This window comes from Pleurodeles waltl, chromosome 5, assembly GCF_031143425.1.
Source record: "Pleurodeles waltl isolate 20211129_DDA chromosome 5, aPleWal1.hap1.20221129, whole genome shotgun sequence".
Taxonomy (NCBI): Eukaryota; Metazoa; Chordata; class Amphibia; order Caudata; family Salamandridae; genus Pleurodeles; species Pleurodeles waltl.
Window position 1 is genome coordinate 1,469,313,094 of NC_090444.1, and position 8,652 is coordinate 1,469,321,745.

The following is an 8,652-nucleotide window of genomic DNA, read 5'->3' on the forward strand; positions in this document are numbered from 1 at the left end:
TCCCCTGTCACATGTCTATACCTATTTGGAAGCCAACCTTTGTGTTTTCCTCCTAGACACACACAATAGAGGGCCTGGGTGTTGGCAGGATGGCCCAATCTGACTTGATGGGAGGAGTGAAGCTGTCACCTGTCACACTTGCACTTGAAAAACAGTGTCTCAGCTCACACACAAAGGACTTTACACTAGCCTATTGTGACTACAGACAGATTGGGACAAGGAGGCAGGAATTTCCAGACATCTTTCTGAGAGGGAAAACTTCAAACGAATCTCCTATTTTTACAGCTAGCACCAGGTATAAAAGTAAGACCTTTACATCCACTCTTCGGATAACGTCTGGATCTATGAAAGAATCAGAAGGACTGCTCTGCACCTCTGCTGCTGGAAAGACTTCCCTGCTGCCCATCTGCAAGACGGATTTGCCCTGCTGTCTAAGGAAAGAAGTCTGGACCTACTCCTTGAAACCAGAAACACCAGAGTGACTCCAAGGACTAGCTGACTGGCCTCCTGTTCTGAGCTACAGGGACATAACAAGCTCAAGAATCTGCCCTTGTCCTGAATCGGCCCAGTTGCCCAGACTCAGCTGGACTTGCCTATCCCCCACTGCTAGCCTCCGATTGAGTGAGTCCTGATCCTAAGGGGTGCCACCCAGGTCCTAGACACTGGGTTGGCATCTGAGTGTACTCTTCATGTCCCAACTGTTGGTTGCCTTAGAACCAACACAATGTGACTCACTGTGACGCAGGACCTCATATCATAGCATCTCACAGCCCTTGGTAGTGGCCTCATCAGAACCAACACAATACAACGCAACACAAAACCTAGCAGGGGAGCACTTGCAGCTCCTCATCAGAAACGACACAACTCGACACAGGACATCTTATCACAGCCCGCGCAGCTCCTCGTTGGAACCGACACAGCACGATGCATTCGATGCGGGATCTCGCATCGTAGCCCTCACAGCTCTTCATCAGAACTGGTGGAGGAAAATGCAATTGGACACACAACCGCACATCACAGCCCTTGCCGGTCCTCATTGGAACCAACACAGCGCAATGCAATGCCCCACACCAAAGACATAAAGGGACTAATGTGGTCCCAGTTTCCAGGCTGCATTCCATCATGGTCAGCCTGAACTTCTGACATTGTCCCGGCCCAGTGTGACCAGATAACCACAGTTGATGCTTTGTGCTTTTGGGCACTGTACATACATTAAAACTTTGAAATTGCATATCTCCAGTTCTACTGAATGGATTTTGTTTTTGTGTCATATCATGTGTTTAATTTTAATCTACTTTTCTAAATTGATGTCAGATTGTTCTTTTGTTGTGTTTTCACTTTATTAATGTTTGTGTGCTGCAAAAACACTTTACACATTGCCATTAAGGTAAGCCTGACTGCTTTTGTGCCAAGCAACCAAAGAGTTGCACAGATTGATTTTCCCTGACAGGGATTGTGGCTGTTGCTTGAGAAGGGAGCACACACCCTTCAACCAACAACCCATTTCTCACAGCAGGTAGCACTTTCTCCAAATAGGAACACTCTCAACATGGCACAATGAAGTGTGAGTTTTCTGAACCTGGCGGTCATCAGCCTCTCTAAAGCAGTAATCAGGGATTGGCCACATAGAAGAACAAATACCTCAGTCCCACCTTCTCTCTCCCATCTTCCAAACAACAGTGCTCAGGAAGACCTAATCAGCCTCCCCTTCCTAACTTACTGGAATTTCTTAAGGTAGCCTTGCCTATCTCCTCCCCACTTGAGTTTCTGGGTCTCCACATTCCAGCCAAAGGAATGAAGACCATACACTTCCACCATCTATGAAAGCTATCCTCACCCTCTATCTTGTGCCATGCTTAACAATGTGTTAGACCTGACAGCCTTAAGGTGGTCACCCTAACTTTTTGCCTGCCTCCCTCTACTTTTGAGATACTGTTTGTGATGGTTTTTAGACTCTGCGCACTTTACCACTGCTAGCCAGTGCTAAAGTGCATATGCTCTCTACCTTTAAACATGGTAACATTGGATCACAGCCAATTGGGCTATTTAATTTACTTATAAGTCCGTAGAAGAGTGCACTATATGTGCCTAGGGCCTGTAGATTAAAAGATACTAGTAGGCCTGCAGCACTGATTGTGCCACCTACTTCAGTAGCCCTTAACCTTGTCTCAGGCCTGCCATTGCAAGACCTGTGTGTGCAGTTTCACAGCCAATTCGACTTGGCATTTAAAAGTACTTGCCAAGACTAAAACTTTCTTTTTTCTACATATAAGCCACCCCTAAGGTGTGCCCTGGGTAACCCCGAGAGCAGGGTGCTGTGTAGGTAAGAGGCAGGACATGTACCTGTGTAGTTTACATTTTCTGGTAGTGTAAAACTCCTACATTTGTTTTTATATTTGAGGCCTGCTCCCTTCATAGGCTAACATTGGGGCTGCCCTCATACATTTTTTGAGTGGTATCTGCTGATCTGAAAGTAATATGGTAATACAAAATCCTGCTGACTGGTGAAGTTGGATTTAATATTACTATTTTAGAAATGCCACTTTTAGAAAGTAAGCATTTCTCTGCACTTAAATCTTTCTGTGCCTTACAATCCACGTCTGTCTGGGTTTAGTTGACATCTCCTTGTGCATTCACTCAGACACACCCCAAACACAGGATACTCAGCCTCACCTGCATACATCTGCATTTTGAATGGGTATTCGTGGGTTGGGAGGGTGGAGGGCCTGCTCTCACACAAAGGACTGCCACACCCCCTACTGGGAACCTGGCAGACAGGATTGAACTGAAAGGGGACCTGGTGAACTTCTGAGCCACTCTTTGAAGTCTCCCCACTTCAAAGGCACATTTGGGTATAAAAACAGGGCCTCTGCCCTACCACCTCAGACACTTCCTGGAGAAGATAGAACCAGAACATGCAGCCTGACAAGAAGAACTGCCTGACTGCTTTCCGAAGAGGACTGCTGCCTTGCTGTTGCCCTGCTGTCTTGCTGCTCTCTTGCCTTGCTGGAGAAGTGCTCTCCAAGGGTTTGGATAGAGCTTGCCTCCTGTTCCCTGAAGTCTCAGGACCAAAAAGACTTCTCTCCTGCAGCTGAAATCCCTGTGCGGCAAAACTTTGACACACCGCCTGCCAAGAACGATGCACAGCCTGCCTACGGTGAAAATTTCACTGCATGCAAAGTCCGGAAAGATGCAGCCCGACTTCGCGACAAAAGATCGACGCAGCCCCAGCGATGCGGCTGGAACTTTAGTGCACGGCCCTACTGGATCGACGCCAGCCATCTCAGAACGACGCCACCGACTCCCTGAGAGTAATCGCCATAGCGCCTGCCGTGCGGAAGAAAATTCCACGCATCGCCTACTGGAATCGACGCAGCCCCTGTGACTTCGCTCCCCGGGACGTCTGCAAACCCTACAACCCGAACAGGATCTAAGTCTGCCTGCCGGAAATTGATGTGCGAAGGGGCGAAACCGGCGCACACCTACCATTTTCCACGCATCTCCTCCTCTGCGGTCCCTTACGAGGATTTTCAACGCAAACCAGGTACCTTACCCTGCAAGAGACACTTGTTTCTAGGAGAAGTCAAGACACTTGTTATTGCTTTTACAGTAATATATGAACTCTAAAACATTTGATATCACTTTCAGTGATATCCCTAGATTTGCCTATTTCATATTTAATAGTTTTTGACCTGCATTTATCCTGATAAATATTATATATTTTTCGAAACACTGTGTAGTGTATTTTTGAGGTGTTATATTGTGGTATTGTATGATTTATTGCACAAATACTTCACACATTGCCTTCTAAGTTAAGCCTGACTGTTCAGTTGCCAAGCTACCAGAGGGTGGGCACAGGATAATTTGGATTGTGTCTGACTTACCCTGACTAGAGTGAGGGTCCTTGCTTGGACAGAGGGTAACCCGACTGCCAACCAAAGACCACATTTCTAACACAATGCATGTCCAAAATGGATTCCACTGGCTTTAGCATTCCCAAACTCACACACACATACCATGCCACATATAGCACACCACCACCCCCACCCCCCTACTATGCTGGCATCACAGGTTCACTTTATGCACACACACACACTCGATACGTACATGGGATATCAACGCAAAGTGCTGAATATCACCTACCAGCAGAACTTTATGCAAGAGGAGTCAGTAGGCCATTCTGTCACTGACACAGATAAAAAGCTCTAGTCATACTTCATGGTACACTGCCACCACATGTTTTCATGATGAACCCTGGAAAGGGACAGTAGTCCACTAGTTACTATGACAGCAAGCATGGTGTATCCTTCTAGGTCACAGGAAAGGTCCTGGACCTCATATTATGAGTGGCAGGCCAAGGCATCTGCACCATGCCAGATTAGAGTGACACCAAGGCCTAAATAAATGTTTTATATTTTGGCTCTGGCATCACACTATCATGTTTATCACATGCAGTCAGACACTTAAAGAAGGGAAAAACACCTGAATGCCATGTAGTGTACATTTCGGTCCCAGCAATTGGTTTGAAAATTCTTCTGTGTATAATGATTATACATAAGTATATGCAAACCCCCATTGCACTGTTTCAATTCTGGGGCTGACTCGTCATGTTCATTTAATGAGTTTCAGACAGTATTTGTGACCCTTGATGCCCAACTTAGATTGTTAGGAATTAAGGGCCAGATGTAGGAAATTCTTGAATTGTGACTCGCAAATTGCGAGTCAGAGAGACTCGCAATTTGCGAGTCGAAATTCAGGGTGCAGGATGGTGTCCCTGACACCATCTGCAACTCGCAAGGGTGTCGCAAAGGCCCACCTCATTAATATTAATGAGGTGGGACGCAATTTGTGACCCCCTTGCGACTCGCAGAACTCACAGGGGTGGTGACCATGTCTGTGACTGCTTTTAAATAAAGCAGTTTTTTTTTTTTTGTAATGCAGCCCGTTTTCCTTAAAGGAAAACAAGATGCATTACAAAATGAAAAAATGAAACGTTTGTGTTTAATTTTTTCAGAGCAGGCAAAATGTTTTCCATGCCATTCACAAAGGGTAAGGGGTCCCATGGGGACCCATTCGCAAATGGGTTACCACCAGTGTGACACTGGTGGTAACTGCGATTGCTTTGCGACCGCGTTCGCGGTCACAAAGCAATGCAGCATTGCGCTGCGACTCGCAATTAGGAAGGGGAACACCCCTTCCTAATTGCGACTCGCAGTCCCAGTTTGCGAGTCGGTAACCAGGTTACCGACTCCCAAACGGGAATTCGGCATCGCGATGTGGGTTTTGCACATCGCAAACAGCAAAATTCGATGTTTGCGACATGCAAAACCTTTCCTACATATATCATGTATAAGTATTGAAGAAGCTAGAGGTCTACTGGTTGATCCCTGGGATGTTTCAGTATTCAACAAGGAAGCAATATATACTGTTTGAAGTGCTGTCTCCCTTGATTTCAGCAGGTAACTTTATTCAGAATTATCATAAATCAGTCAACCTCCTAGTTGATATGGGGCCATAGTGATGTTGTTTAGACTCAGCAGTAGCCGGGCACTAAAAAGCAGAATATGAAGTAAACTCCCTGAAATTATGGGAAATAATTATGGGAAATAATAATTTAGAAGAGCACATCTGCATCTGCATTTCAACCTTAGATGTTGCTTTATCTGCTGATCGATTGTATCATCCCCATCTGCAGCTGCCTTTGGTATCAACTTCTATAGAAAAAAATGATGTTGGTCATTAAAGCATCTCGTTCAATTAGCACTCATACTGGTTTATGAATTATTTGAGATTGCTTTGGTGATAATTAGGGGGTGTGTCCATTTATGACAGGATGCTTGGCACATGAGCCAGTGGGCTATCATTTGCTTGACTTGTTTGTCTGCATCAAGATTCCAGACTGTCAGACCTGTCAGCTCTTGGTGTGGTTTCCCTTGAATTTTTGCTTCCGACCTCCTGTTTTTAATCCTGTGCTGAATTTGTTTTTTGCTGGCTGTAGGACTCTGCGCACTTTACCAATGCTGACTAGTGCTAAAGTGCAAGTGCATCCTATCTAAATTGTATTGGTGATTGGTTCATCTATGATTGACATATTTGATTTACTAGTAAGCCCCTAGTGAACTGCACTATGTGTGCGAAGGGCCTGTAAATCAAATGCTCCTAGTGGGCCTGCAGCATTGATTGTGCCATTAAGATAAGAAGCCCTGTCAACATGTCTCAGACCTGCCGCTGCAGTGTCTGTGTGTACAGTCTTAAAATGCTAGTTCCACCTGACAAGTGCACCCACATGCTAGGCCCAAACCTTCCCTTTTACTACATGTAAGTCACCCATGAAGTAGGCCAAAGGCAGCCCTATGGGCAGGGTGCAGGACATGTAAAAGGTAGGACATGTACTGGTGTTCTTTACATGTCCTGACAGTGAAATACTGCTAAATTTGTTTTCACTATTGCAAGGCCTATTTCTCCCACAGGGTAACATGGGGATTTCCTTGAAATATCTTTTAAGTGTAATTTCCCATTGGGAGCAGATAGATATACATAGCTTGGGGTCAATGAACTCACAATTTAAAAATACATCTATTGGTGAAGTTGGTTTTTGAACTGTGAGTTTGAAAATGCCACTTTTAGAAAGTGGCCATTTTCTTGCTTAACGATTCTGTTCCTCTGCCAGTCTGCTGAATACATGTCTGGGTCAGGATGACAGTTGGGCTGCTTGTGCATTCACTCGAGACAGTCACACAAAGGGAGCTGAGGTGTGCCTGCATATCCTGGTGGGTCTTCCTGAGCTAGAGTGGTGGGAGGAGCTCACACTTGCACCTGAATAGGGCTTTGCCTGTTCTCATTCAAAGCAGCCTCCAACCCCCTGGAGGGTGTCTGTTGGCAGGACAGGGAAAGGCAGTGTCTGGTGCACTACAAATACTTATCTTTGAAGTTTGCCTACTTCAAAGACAGAAAATGGTACAAGTACTGGACCTCTGACACCATATAGTTAGAATCCTTCTGGACTGAGGAGTCTGCCAGGAAGAAGAACTGGATACTGTAGGAGGGACTGCCACTTTGCCTTTTGCTTTGTTGTGCTGACCTGCTGCTTGCTGCTTCAGTCTTGGGAAGGAAAGACCTGGACTTGGCTTTCTACATCTTACTTCTAAAGGTTATTCAAGGGCTTGGACTGAGCTTGTCTCCTGTTAAGAAACCTGAGGGACATCAAATACATCATCTGCCAGTGCCTGGGCTCTTCTGCTGAGAGTCCCAACTTGCCAAGTGGTGCCAACTCCAGTCCTTGGGTCCTTGGAAGTGCAAGCTGGTGTTCTGAAGGAGAAAATCCACGCATAAATGTCCTGTATGAATCAACACATTGTCTGTCTTGTGGCTGATGCATCAAAGTAATGCCTGCCCCATGGTTGGAGAATCAACGCAGTGCCTGTCTCGTGCTGCAAAATCAACACAGCCCCTGTTTAACTGCGGTCTCATAAACACAGCATGTCTAGATTTTCCACACAATGTCCCTAGGCACCAATTTTTCATTGACCTCGTACTTCAGTAAGGAACCAAGGCTGCGTGTCCGGAAATCAATCAAGAAAAAATAAACGCATCACCTCCCCTGCCAGTGAGGAACCAACACATTGTCTCATCTGTGAAGAAAGAATCAACGAATCACCTCTCCTGCTCAGTAAGGAATTGATGCATCTCTTTGCTTTTTTGGCACCTCACCTTCCCTGTGGCCCACACCCTCTTTGCTTGTGACGAATCCCAGGTACTTTGTGCTAAAGAGATACATCCATTGATTCCTATGGATAAAGCCTTGCTTATCTTTTTGACTTGTGTATGTTGGATTTTTGTTACTTTGGTCTTGTTTTACTTAGATGATTATTGGCTATTTTTCTAAACTGGAGACCTTTTGTAGTGTTTCACTGTGTTACTGTCTGTGTGTGTGTGTGTGTGTGTGTGTGTACAAATACTTTACACATTGCCTCTGAGGTAAGCCAGACTGCTTGTACCAGGCTACCAAGAGAGTGAGCAGGGGTTATCTTAGCTGTGTGACTCCCTTGCCCTGACTAAAGTGAGGGTGCCTACTTGGACAGAGTGCGAACCACCGCCAACTAGATACCCTCTTTCTAACCCAGACTTCATGGTGGATTCACATCTTTCTTGTCACAATGCCTTAATGGCCACCATGCATCATTTTCAATACAAGTGATATCAAGGTTGTGAAGACAATAATATGGTTCAATGTCAGTAGCAGTCCTTTTATTATGGAGAGTGTTAGAAATGGGGTCTCCAGTTGGCAGAGGTATACACCCTTATCCAAATAGGGACCACAATACTAGTCAGGTTAAGTCACACACAATCCAAATGATCCTGTACCCACCTCTGGAAGCTTGGCACTGAGCAGTCAGGCTTAACTTAGAAGGCAATGTGTGAAGTATGTGTGCAATAAATCATACAGTAACACAGTGAAAACACCACAAAAATACACCACACAGGTTTAGAAAAATATATGATATTTATCTGGTTAAATTAAGGTAAAAACAATAAAGATCCAATAAGCACAAGTTGAGATATCACTTTTGCAAGATGATAAATAGTCTTAAATCTTAGAAATCAACAGGTGTCTCTTACACAAAGTACCTGGGTTGCGTAAAAAATAACACG